The sequence below is a fragment of the Gorilla gorilla genome, chromosome 9, assembly GCF_029281585.2.
Source record: "Gorilla gorilla gorilla isolate KB3781 chromosome 9, NHGRI_mGorGor1-v2.1_pri, whole genome shotgun sequence".
NCBI lineage: Eukaryota > Metazoa > Chordata > Mammalia > Primates > Hominidae > Gorilla > Gorilla gorilla.
The window spans coordinates 143,642,319-143,655,715 of record NC_073233.2 but is presented as its reverse complement, the minus strand read 5'-3'; positions in this window follow the sequence as shown (position 1 = coordinate 143,655,715).

The window sequence follows — 13,397 nt, the reverse complement described above, 5'->3', positions numbered from 1 at the left end:
CCTGTGACCTGGCCCTGACCTAAAACAACCCTAACACTGGGCCCTGGCCCTGACCAAAAACAAGCCTAACCCTGGGACCTGGCCCTGACCCTAAAACAAACCTAACCCAGGGCCCTGGCACTGAAACAAGCCTAACCCTGGGCCCAGGTCCTCACCCTAAAACAACCCTAACCCTGGGCTCTGGCCTTGACCCTAAAACAACCCTAACCATGGGCCCTGGCCCTGACCCTGAAACAACCCTAAACCTGAGGCCTGGCCCTGACCCTAAATCAACCCTAAACCTGGGCCCTGGACCTGACCCTAAAACAAGCCTATCCCTGGGCCCTGTCCCTGACCCTAAAACAAGCCAAACCCCGGGCCCTGGCCCTGACCCTAAAACAACCGTAGCCCTGGGCCCTGGCCCTGACCCTAAAACAACCCTAACCATGGCCCCTGGCCCTGACCCTAAAACAAGCCTAACCCTAGGCACTGGCACTGACCCTGAAACAAGCCTAACCCTGGGCCCTGGCCCTGACCCTGAAACAAGCCTAACCCTGGGACCTGGCCCTGACCCTAAAACAACCCTAACCCTGGGCCCTTGCCCTGACCCTGAAAAAAGCCTAACGCTGGGCCCTGGCGCTGACCCTAAAACAACCCTAACCCTGGGAACTGGAACTGACCCTAAAACAAGAATACCCCTGGGCCCTGGCCCTGACCCTGAAACAACCCTAACCCTGGGCCCTGGCCCTGACCCTAAAACAACCCTAACCCTGGGACCTGACCGTGACCCTAAAACAAGCCTAACCCTGGGCCCTGGCCCTGACCCTAAAACAACAATAACCCTGGGCCCTGGCCCTGACCCTAAAACAAGCCTAACCCTGGGCCCAGGTCATGACCCTAAAACAACCCTAACCCTGGGCACTGACCCTAAAACAACCCTAACCCTCGGCACTGACCCTAAAATAACCATAACCCTGGGCCCTGGCCCTGACCCCACAACAACCCTAACCCTGGGCCCTGGCCCTGACACTGAAACAACCCTAACCCTGGACCATGGCCCTGACCCTAAAACAACCCTAAACCTGGGCCCTGGCCCTGACCCTAAAACAACCATAACCGTGGGCCCTGGCCCTGACCCAAAAACAACCCTAACCCTGGGCACTGGCCCTGACCCTAAAACAACCCTAACCCTGGGCCCTGGCCCTGACCCTAAAACTAGCCCAACCCTGGACCCTGGCCCTGACCCTAAAACAACCCTAACACTGGGCCCTGGCCCTGACCCTAAAAGATCCCTAACCCTGGGCCCTGGCCCTGACCCTAAAACAACCCTAACCCTGGGCCATGGCCCTGACCCTAAAACAACCCTAACCATGTGACCTGGCCCTGACCTAAAACAATCCTAACACTGGGCCCTGGCCCTGACCAAAAACAAGCCTAACCCTGGGACCTGGCCCTGACCCTAGAACAAACCTAACCCAGGGCCCTGGCACTAAAACAAGCCTAACCGTGGGCCCATGTCCTCACCCTAAAACAACTCTAACACTGGGACCTGGCCCTGACCCTAAAACAACCCTAACCCTGGGCCCTGGCCCTCACCCTAAAACAAACCTAAACCTGGGCCCTGACCCTGACCTTAAAAGAACCCTAACCCTGGGCCCTGTCCTTGACTCTAAAACATCCCTAACCCTGGGCCCTGGCCCTGAACCTAAAACAACACTAACCGTGGGCCCTGGCCCTGACCCTAAAACAACCCTAACCCTGGGCCCTGGCACTGAACCAAGCCTAACCCTGGGACCTCGCCCTGACCCTAAAACAACCCTAACCCTGGGCCCTGGCCCTGACCCTAAAACAACCCTAACCCCCGGCCCTGGCCCTGACTCAAAAACAACCCTAAACCTGGACCCTGGACCTGACCTAAAACAACCCTAATGCTGGGCCCTGGCCCTGACCTAAAACAACCCTGACCTAGGACCCTGGCCCTGACCCTAAAACAACCCTAAACCTGGGCCCTGGCACTAAAACAACCCTAACCCTGGGCCCTGGCCCTGACTCTAAAACAAGCCTAACCCTGGGCCCTGGAACTGACCCTAAAACAAGAATATCCCAGGGCCCTGGCCCTGACCCTAAAACAACCGTAACCCTGGGCCCTGGCCCTGACTCTAAAACAACCCTAACCCTGGGACCTGACCGTGACCCTAAAACAAGCCTAACCCTGGGCCCTGGCCCTGACCCTAAAACAACCCTAACCCTGGGCCCTGGCCCTGACCCTAAAACAAGCCTAGCCCTGGGCCCAGGTCATGACCCTAAAACAACCCTAACCCTCGGCACTGACCCTAAAACAACCCTAACCCTGGGCACTGACCCGAAAATAACCATAACCCTGGGCCCTAGCCCTGACCCTAAAACAACCCTAACCCTGGGCCCTGGCCCTGACACTGAAACAACCCTAACCCTGGACCCTGGCCCTGACCCTAAAACAACCGTAAACCTGGGCCCTGGCCCTGACCCTAAAACAACCCTAACCCTGGCCCTTGGACATGACCCTAAAACAACCCTAACCCTGAGCCCTGGCCCTGACCCTAAAACAACCCTAACCCTGTGCCCTGGCCCTGACCCTAAAACAACCCTAAACCTGGGCCCTGACCCTGACCTTAAAAGAACCCTAACCCTGGGCCCTGTCCTTGACACTAAAACATCCCTAACCCTGGGCCCTGGCCCTGACCCTAAAACAACCCTAACCCTGGGCCCTGGCCCTGACCCTAAAACAACCCTAACCCTGGGCCCTGTCCCTGATCATAAAACAAGCCTAACCAAGGGCCCAGGCCTTGACCCTAAAACAAGCCTAACCCTGGGCCCTGGCCCTGACCCTTAAACAAGCCTAACCTTGGGCCCTGGCCCTGACCCTAAAACAACCCTAAACCTGGGCCCTGGCCCTCACCCTAAAACAACCCTAACCCTTTGACCTGGCCCTGACCTAAAACAACCCTAACACTGGGCCCTGGCCCTGACCAAAAACAAGCCTAAACCTGGGACCTGGCCTGACCCTAAAACAAACCTAACCCAGGGCCCTGGCACTGAAACAAGCCTATCCCTGGGCGATGTCCCTGACCCTAAAACAAGCCTAACCCTGGGCCCTGGCCCTGACCCTAAAACAAGCCTAACCCTGGGCCCTGGCCCTGACCCTAAAACAAACCTAACCCTGGGCCCTGGCCCTGACCCTAAAACAAGCCTAACCCTAGGCACTGGCACTGACCCTGAAACAAGCCTAACCCTGGGCCCTGGCCCTGACCCTGAAACAAGCCTAACCCTGGGCCCTGGCACTGACCCTAAAACAACCCTAACCTTGGGCCCTTGCCCTGACCCTAAAACAAGCCTAACGCTGGGCCCTGGCGCTGACCCTAAAACAACTCTAACCCTGGGCCCTGGAACTGACCCTAAAACAAGAATACCCCTGGGCCCTGGCCCTGACCCTAAAACAACCCTAACCCAGGGCCCTGGCCCTGACCCTAAAACAACCCTAACCCTGGGACCTGACCGTGACCCTAAAACAAGCCTAACCCTGGGCCCTGGCCCTGACCCTAAAACAACCCTAACCCTGGGCCCTGGCCCTGACCCTAAAACAAGCCTAACCCTGGGCCCAGGTCATGACCCTAAAACAACCCTAACCCTGGGCACTGACCCTAAAACAACCCTAACCCTCGGCACTGACCCTAAAATAACCATACCCCTGGGCCCTGGCCCTGACCCTACAACAACCCTAACCCTGGGCCCTGGCCCTGACACTGAAACAACCCTAACCCTGGACCATGGCCCTGATCCTAAAACAACCCTAAACCTGGGCCCTGGCCCGGACCCTAAAACAACCATAAAAGTGGGCCCTGGCCCTGACCCAAAAACAACCCTAACCCTGGGCCCTGGCCCTGACCCTAAAACAACCCTAACCCTGGGCCCTGGCCCTGACCCTAAAACAACCCTAACCCCGGGCCCTGGCCCTGACTCAAAAACAACCCTAAACCTGGACCTGACCTTAAACAACCCTAATGCTGGGCCCTGGCCCTGACCTAAAACAACCCTGACCCTGGACCCTGGCCCTGACCCTAAAACAACCCTAACCCTGGGCCCTGGCACTAAAACAACCCTAACCCTGGGCCCTGGCCCTGACTCTAAAACAAGCCTAACCCTGGGCCCTGGAACTGACCCTAAAACAAGAATATCCCTGGGCCCTGGCCCTGACCCTAAAACAACCCTAACCCTGAGCCCTGGCCCTGACCCTAAAACAACCCTAACCCTGGGACCTGACCGTGACCCTAAAACAAGCCTAACCCTGGGCCCTGGCCCTGACCCTAAAACAACCCTAACCCTGGGCCCTGGCCCTGATCCAAAAACAAGCCTAACTCTGGGCCCAGGTCATGACCCTAAAACAACCCTAAACCTGGGCCCTGACCCTGACCTTAAAAGAACCCTAACCCTGGGCCCTGTCCTTGACCCTAAAACATCCCTAACCCTGGGCCCTGGCCCTGACCCTAAAACAACGCTAACCCTGGGCCCTGGCCCTGACCCTAAAACAACCCTAACCCTGGGCCCTGTCCCTGATCATAAAACAAGCCTAACCAAGGGCCCTGGCCTTGACCCTAAAACAAGCCTAACCCTGGGCCCTGACCCTGACCCTTAAACAAGCCTAACCTTGGGCCCTGGCCCTGACCCTAAAACAACCCTAACCCTGGGCCATGGCCCTCACCCTAAAACAACCCTAACCCTGTGACCTGGCCCTGACCTAAAACAACCCTAACACTGGGCCCTGGCCCTGACCAAAAACAAGCCTAACCCTGGGACCTGGCGTGACCCTAAAACAAACCTAACCCAGGGCCCTGGCACTGAAACAAGCCTAACCCTGGGCCCAGGTCCTCACCCTAAAACAACCCTAACCCTGGGCTCTGGCCTTGACCCTGAAACAACCCTAACCATGGGCCCTGGCCCTGACCCTGAAACAACCCTAACCCTGGGCCCTGGCCCTGACCCTAAATCAACCCTAAACCTGGGCCCTGGCCCTGACCCTAAAACAAGCCTAACCCTGGGACCTGACCGTGACCCTAAAACAAGCCTAACCCTGGGCCCTGGCCCTGACCCTAAAACAACCCTAACCCTGGGCCCTGGCCCTGACCCTAAAACAAGCCTAGCCCTGGGCCCAGGTCATGAGCCTAAAACAACCCTAACCCCGGGCCCTGGCCCTGACTCAAAAACAACCCTAAACCTGGACCTGACCTAAAACAACCCTAATGCTGGGCCCTGGCCCTGACCTAAAACAACCCTGACCCTGGACCCTGGCCCTGACCCTAAAACAACCCTAACCCTGTGCCCTGGCCCTGACCCTAAAACAACCCTAACCCTGGGCCCTGGCCCTGACCCTAAAACAACCCTAACCCTGGGCCCTGTCACTGATCATAAAACAAGCCTAACCAAGGGCCCTGGCCTTGACCCTAAAACAAGCCTAACCCTGGGCCCTGGCCCTGACCCTTAAACAAGCCTAACCTTGGGCCCTGGCCCTGACCCTAAAACAACCCTAACCCTGGGCCCTGGCCCTCACCCTAAAACAACCCTAACCCTGTGACCTGGCCCTGACCTAAAACAACCCTAACACTGGGCCCTGGCCCTGACCAAAAACAACCCTAAACCTGGGCACTGGAACTGACCCTAAAACAAGAATACCCCTGGGCCCTGGCCCTGACCCTAAAACAACCCTAACCCTGGGCCCTGGCCCTGACCCTAAAACAACCCTAACCCTGGGACCTGACCGTGACCCTAAAACAAGCCTAACCCTGGGCCCTGGCCCTGACCCTAAAACAAGCCTAACCCTGGGCCCTGGCCCTGACCCTAAAACAAGCCTAACCCTGGGCCCAGGTCATGACCCTAAAACAACTCTAACCCTGGGCACTGACCCTAAAACAACCCTAACCCTCGGCACTGACCCTAAAACAAGCCTAACCCTGGGCCCTGGCCCTGACCCTAAAACAACCGTAGCCCTGGGCCCTGGCCCTGACCCTAAAACAACCCTAACCCTGGCCCCTGGCCCTGACCCTAAAACAAGCCTAACCCTAGGCACTGGCACTGACCCTGAAACAAGCCTAACCCTGGGCCCTGGCCCTGACCCTGAAACAAGCCTAACCCTGGGCCCTGGCCCTGACCCTAAAACAACCCTAAACCTGGGCCCTGGCCCTGACCCTAAAACAACCCTAACCCTGGGACCTGACCGTGACCCTAAAACAAGCCTAACCCTGGGCCCTGGCCCTGACCCTAAAACAACCCTAACCCTGGGCCCTGACCCTGACCCTAAAACAACCCTAAACCTGGGCCCAGGTCATGACCCTAAAACAACCCTAACCCTGGGCACTGACCCTAAAACAACCCTAACCCTCGGCACTGACCCTAAAATATCCATAACCCAGGGCCCTGGCCCTGACCCTACAACAACCCTAACCCTGGGCCCTGGCCCTGACACTGAAACAACCCTAACCCTGGACCATGGCCCTGACCCTAAAACAACCCTAAACCTGGGCCCTGGCCCGGACCCTAAAACAACCATAACCGTGGGCCCTGGCCCTGACCCAAAAACAACCCTAACCCTGGGCCCTGGCCCTGAACCTAAAACAACCCTAACCCACGGCCTTGGACATGACCCTAAAACAACCCTAACCCTGAGCCCTGGCCCTGACCCTAAAACAACCCTAACCCTGTGCCCTGGCCCAGACCCTAAAACAACCCTAAACCTGGGCCCTGACCCTGAACTTAAAACAACACTAACCCTGGGCCCTGTCCCTGACCCTAAAACATCCCTAACCCTGGGCCCTGGCCCTGACCCTAAAACAAGTCTAACCCTGGGCCGTGGCCCTGAGCCTAAAACAAGCCTAACCCTCGAACCTGGCCATGAACCTAAAACAACCCTAAACCTGGGCCTTGGCCCTGACCCTAAAACAACCATAACCCTGGGCCCTGACCCTGACCCTAAAACAACCCTAACCCTGGGCCCTGGCCCTGACCCTAAAACAAGCCTAACCCTGGGCCCTGGCCCTGAACCAAAAACAAGCCTAACCCTGGGCCCGGGCCCTGACCCTAAAACAACCCTAACCCTGGGCCCTGGCCCTGACCCTAAAACAACCCTAATCCTGGACCTTGGCCCTGACCTAAAACAACCCTAAACCTGGGCCCTGACCCTGACCCTAAAACAACCCTAACCCTGGGCCCTGGCACTAAAACAAGCGTAACACTGGGCCCAGGTCCTGACCCTAAAACAACCCTAACCCTGGGCCCTGGCCCTGACCCTAAAACAAGCCCAACCCTGGACCCTGGCCCTGACCCTAAAACAACCCTAACCCTGGGCCCTGGCCCTGACCCTAAAAGATCCCTAACCCTGGGCCCTGGCCCTGACCCTAAAACAACCCTAACCCTGGGCCCTGGCCCTGACCCTAAAACAACCCTAACCCTGGGCCCTGGCTCTGACCCTAAAACAACCCTAACCCCGGGCCCTGGCCCTGACTCTAAAACAACCCTAAACCTGGACCCTGGCCCTGACCTAAAACAACCCTAATGCTGGGCCCTGGCCCTGACCTAAAACAACCCAGACCCTGGACCCTGGCCCTGACCCTAAAACAACCCTAACCCTGGGCCCTGGCACTAAAACAAGCCTAACCCTGGGCCCAGGTCCTGACCCTATAGCAACCCTAACCCTGGGCCCTGGCCCTGACCCTAAAACAACCCTAACCCTGGGCCCTGGCCCTGACCCTAAAACAACCCTAACCCTAGGCCATAGCCCTGAACCTAAAACAACCCTAACCCTAGTCCCTAGAGCTGACCCTAAAACAACCCTAACCCTGGGCCCTGGCCCTGACCCTAAAACAACCCTAACCCTAGGCGCTGGCCCTGACCCTAAAACAAACCTAACCCTGGGCCCTGGCCCTGACCCTAAAACAACCCTAACCCTGGGCCCTGGCCCTGACCCTAAAAACAACCCTAACCCTGGGCCCTGGCCCTGACCCTAAAACAACCCTAACCCTAGGCCCTAGCCCTGAACCTAAAACAACCCTAACCCTAGGCCCTGGAGCTGACCGTAAAACAACCCTAACCCTGGGCCCTGGCCCTGACCCTAAAACAACCCGAACCCTGGGCCCTGGCACTAAAACAAGCCTAACCCTGGGCCCAGGTCCTGACCCTAAAACAACCCTAACACTGTGCCCTGGCCCTGACCCTAAAACAACCCTAACACTGGGCCCTGGCCGTGACCCTAAAACAACCCTAACCCTGGGCCCTGGCCCTGACCCTAAAACAACCTAACACTGGGCCCTGGCCCTGACCCTAAAACAACCCTAAACCTGGGCCCTGGCCCTGACCCTAAAACAAGACTAACCCTGGGCCCTGGCCGTCACCCTAAAACAAGCCTAACCCTGGGCCCTGGCCCTGACCCTAAAACAACCCTAATCCTGGGCACTGGCTCTGGCCTAAAACAACCCTAAACCTGGGCGCTGACCCTGACCCTAAAACAACCCTAACCCTGGGCCCTAGCACTAAAACAAGCCTAACCCTGGGCCCAGGTCCTGACCCTAAAACAACCCTAACCCTGGGCCCTGGCCCTGACCCTAAAACAAGACTAACCCTGGGCCCTGGCCCTCACCCTAAAACAAGCCTAACCCTGGGCCCTGGCCCTGACCCTAAAACAACCCTAATCCTGGGCTCTGGCTCTGACCTAAAACAACCCTAAACCTGGGCCCTGGCCCTGACCCTAAAACAACCCTAATCCTGGGCACTGGCTCTGACCTAAAACAACCCTAAACCTGGGCCCTGACCCTGACCCTAAAACAACCCTAACCCTGGGCCCTAGCACTAAAACAAGCCTAACCCTGGGCCCAGGTCCTGACCCTAAAACAACCCTAACCCTGGGCCCTGGCCCTGACCCTAAAACAACCCTAAACCTGGGCCCTGGCCCTGACCCTAAAACAACCCTAACCCTGGGCCCTGGCCCTGACCCTAAAACAAGCCCAAACCTGGACCCTGGCCCTGAACCTAAAACAACCCTAAACCTGGGCCCTGGCCCTGACCCTAAAAGATCCCTAACCCTGGGCCCTGGCCCTGACTCTAAAACAACCCTAACTCTGGGCCCTGGCCCTGACCCTAAAACAACCCTAACCCTGGGCCCTGGCCCTGACCCTAAAACAACCCTAACCCCGGGCCCTGGCCCTGACTCTAAAACAACCCTAAACCTGGACCCTGGCCCTGATCTAAAACAACCCTAATGCTGGGCCCTGGCCCTGACCTAACACAACCCTGACCCTGGACCCTGGCCCTGACCCTAAAACAACCCTAACCCTGGGCCCTGGCACTAAAACAGGCCTAACCCTGGGCCCAGGTCCTGACCCTATAGCAACCCTAACCCTGGGCCCTGGCCCTGACCCTAAAACAACCCTAACCCTAGGCCCTAGCCCTGAACCTAAAACAACCCTAACCCTAGGCCCTGGAGCTGACCCTAAAACAACCCTAACCCTGGGCCCTGGCCCTGACCCTAAAACAACCCGAACCCTGGGCCCTGGCACTAAAACAAGCCTAACCCTGGGCCCAGGTCCTGACCCTAAAACAACCCTAACACTGGGCCCTGGCCCTGACCCTAAAACAAGCCTAACACTGGGCCCTGGCCGTGACCCTAAAACAACCCTAACCCTGGGCCCTGGCCCTGACCCTAAAACAACCTAACACTGGGCCCTGGCCCTGACTCTAAAACAACCCTAAACCTGGGCCCTGGCCCTGACCCTAAAACAAGACTAACCCTGGGCCCTGGCCCTCACCCTAAAACAAGCCTAACCCTGGGCCCTGGCCCTGACCCTAAAACAACCCTAATCCTGGCCACTGGCTCTGACCTAAAACAACCCTAAACCTGGGCCCTGACCCTGACCCTAAAACAACCCTAACCCTGGGCCCTAGCACTAAAACAAGCCTAACCCTGGGCCCAGGTCCTGACCCTAAAACAACCCTAACCCTGGGCCCTGGCCCTGACCCTAAAACAAGACTAACCCTGGGCCCTGGCCCTCACCCTAAAACAAGCCTAACCCTGGGCCCTGGCCCTGACCCTAAAACAACCCTAATCCTGGGCACTGGCTCTGACCTAAAACAACCCTAAACCTGGGCCCTGGCCCTGACCCTAAAACAACCCTAATCCTGGGCACTGGCTCTGACCTAAAACAACCCTAAACCTGGGCCCTGACCCTGACCCTAAAACAACCCTAACCCTGGGCCCTAGCACTAAAACAAGCCTAACCCTGGGCCCAGGTCCTGACCCTAAAACAACCCTAACCCTGGGCCCTGGCCCTGACCCTAAAACAACCCTAAACCTGGGCCCTGGCCCTGACCCTAAAACAACCCTAACCCTGGGCCCTGGCCCTGACCCTAAAACAAGCCCAACCCTGGACCCTGGCCCTGAACCTAAAACAACCCTAAACCTGGGCCCTGGCCCTGACCCTAAAAGATCCCTAACCCTGGGCCCTGGCCCTGACTCTAAAACAACCCTAACTCTGGGCCCTGGCCCTGACCCTAAAACAACCCTAACCCTGGGCCCTGGCCCTGACCCTAAAACAACCCTAACCCCGGGCCCTGGCCCTGACTCTAAAACAACCCTAAACCTGGACCCTGGCCCTGATCTAAAACAACCCTAATGCTGGGCCCTGGCCCTGAACTAAAACAACCCTGACCCTGGACCCTGGCCCTGACCATAAAACAACCCTAACCCTGGGCCCTGGCACTAAAACAGGCCTAACCCTGGGCCCAGGTCCTGACCCTATAGCAACCCTAACCCTGGGCCCTGGCCCTGACCCTAAAACAACCTTAAAACTGGGCCCTGGCCCTGACCCTAAAACAACCTTAAACCTGGGCCCTGGCCCTGACCCTAAAACAACCCTAACCCTGGGCCCTGGCCCTGACCCTAAAACAACCCTAACCCTGGGCCCTGGCCCTGACCCTAAAACAACCCTAACCCTGGGCCCTGGCCCTGACCCTAAAACAACCCTAACCCTAGGCCCTAGCCCTGAACCTAAAACAACCCTAACCCTAGGCCCTGGAGCTGACCCTAAAACAACCCTAACCCTGGGCCCTGGCCCTGACCCTAAAACAACCCGAACCCTGGGCCCTGGCACTAAAACAAGCCTAACCCTGGGCCCAGGTCCTGACCCTAAAACAACCCTAACACTGGGCCCTGGCCCTGACCCTAAAACAACCCTAACACTGGGCCCTGGCCGTGACCCTAAAACAACCCTAACCCTGGGCCCTGGCCCTGACCCTAAAACAACCTAACACAGGGCCCTGGCCCTGACCCTAAAACAACCCTAAACCTGGGCCCTGGCCCTGACCCTAAAACAAGACTAACCCTGGGCCCTGGCCCTCACCCTAAAACAAGCCTAACCCTGGGCCCTGGCCCTGACCCTAAAACAACCCTAATCCTGGCCACTGGCTCTGACCTAAAACAACCCTAAACCTGGGCCCTGACCCTGACCCTAAAACAACCCTAACCCTGGGCCCTAGCACTAAAACAAGCCTAACCCTGGGCCCAGGTCCTGACCCTAAAACAACCCTAACCCTGGGCCCTGGCCCTGACCCTAAAACAAGACTAACCCTGGGCCCTGGCCCTCACCCTAAAACAAGCCTAACCCTGGGCCCTGGCCCTGACCCTAAAACAACCCTAATCCTGGGCTCTGGCTCTGACCTAAAACAACCCTAAACCTGGGCCCTGGCCCTGACCCTAAAACAACCCTAATCCTGGGCACTGGCTCTGACCTAAAACAACCCTAAACCTGGGCCCTGACCCTGACCCTAAAACAACCCTAACCCTGGGCCCTAGCACTAAAACAAGCCTAACCCTGGGCCCAGGTCCTGACCCTAAAACAACCCTAACCCTGGGCCCTGGCCCTGACCCTAAAACAACCCTAAACCTGGGCCCTGGCCCTGACCCTAAAACAACCCTAACCCTGGGCCCTGGCCCTGACCCTAAAACAAGCCCAACCCTGGACCCTGGCCCTGAACCTAAAACAACCCTAAACCTGGGCCCTGGCCCTGACCCTAAAAGATCCCTAACCCTGGGCCCTGGCCCTGACTCTAAAACAACCCTAACTCTGGGCCCTGGCCCTGACCCTAAAACAACCCTAACCCTGGGCCCTGGCCCTGACCCTAAAACAACCCTAACCCCGGGCCCTGGCCCTGACTCTAAAACAACCCTAAACCTGGACCCTGGCCCTGATCTAAAACAACCCTAATGCTGGGCCCTGGCCCTGACCTAAAACAACCCTGACCCTGGACCCTGGCCCTGACCCTAAAACAACCCTAACCCTGGGCCCTGGCACTAAAACAGGCCTAACCCTGGGCCCAGGTCCTGACCCTATAGCAACCCTAACCCTGGGCCCTGGCCCTGACCCTAAAACAACCCTAACCCTAGGCCCTAGCCCTGAACCTAAAACAACCCTAACCCTAGGCCCTGGAGCTGACCCTAAAACAACCCTAACCCTGGGCCCTGGCCCTGACCCTAAAACAACCCGAACCCTGGGCCCTGGCACTAAAACAAGCCTAACCCTGGGCCCAGGTCCTGACCCTAAAACAACCCTAACACTGGGCCCTGGCCCTGACCCTAAAACAAGCCTAACACTGGGCCCTGGCCGTGACCCTAAAACAACCCTAACCCTGGGCCCTGGCCCTGACCCTAAAACAACCTAACACTGGGCCCTGGCCCTGACCCTAAAACAACCCTAAACCTGGGCCCTGGCCCTGACCCTAAAACAAGACTAACCCTGGGCCCTGGCCCTCACCCTAAAACAAGCCTAACCCTGGGCCCTGGCCCTGACCCTAAAACAACCCTAATCCTGGGCACTGGCTCTGACCTAAAACAACCCTAAACCTGGGCCCTGACCCTGACCCTAAAACAACCCTAACCCTGGGCCCTAGCACTAAAACAAGCCTAACCCTGGGCCCAGGTCCTGACCCTAAAACAACCCTAACCCTGGGCCCTGGCCCTGACCCTAAAACAAGACTAACCCTGGGCCCTGGCCCTCACCCTAAAACAAGCCTAACCCTGGGCCCTGGCCCTGACCCTAAAACAACCCTAATCCTGGGCACTGGCTCTGACCTAAAACAACCCTAAACCTGGGCCCTGGCCCTGACCCTAAAACAACCCTAATCCTGGGCACTGGCTCTGACCTAAAACAACCCTAAACCTGGGCCCTGACCCTGACCCTAAAACAACCCTAACCCTGGGCCCTAGCACTAAAACAAGCCTAACCCTGGGCCCAGGTCCTGACCCTAAAACAACCCTAACCCTGGGCCCTGGCCCTGACCCTAAAACAACCCTAAACCTGGGCCCTGGCCCTGACCCTAAAACAACCCTAACCCTGGGCCCTGGC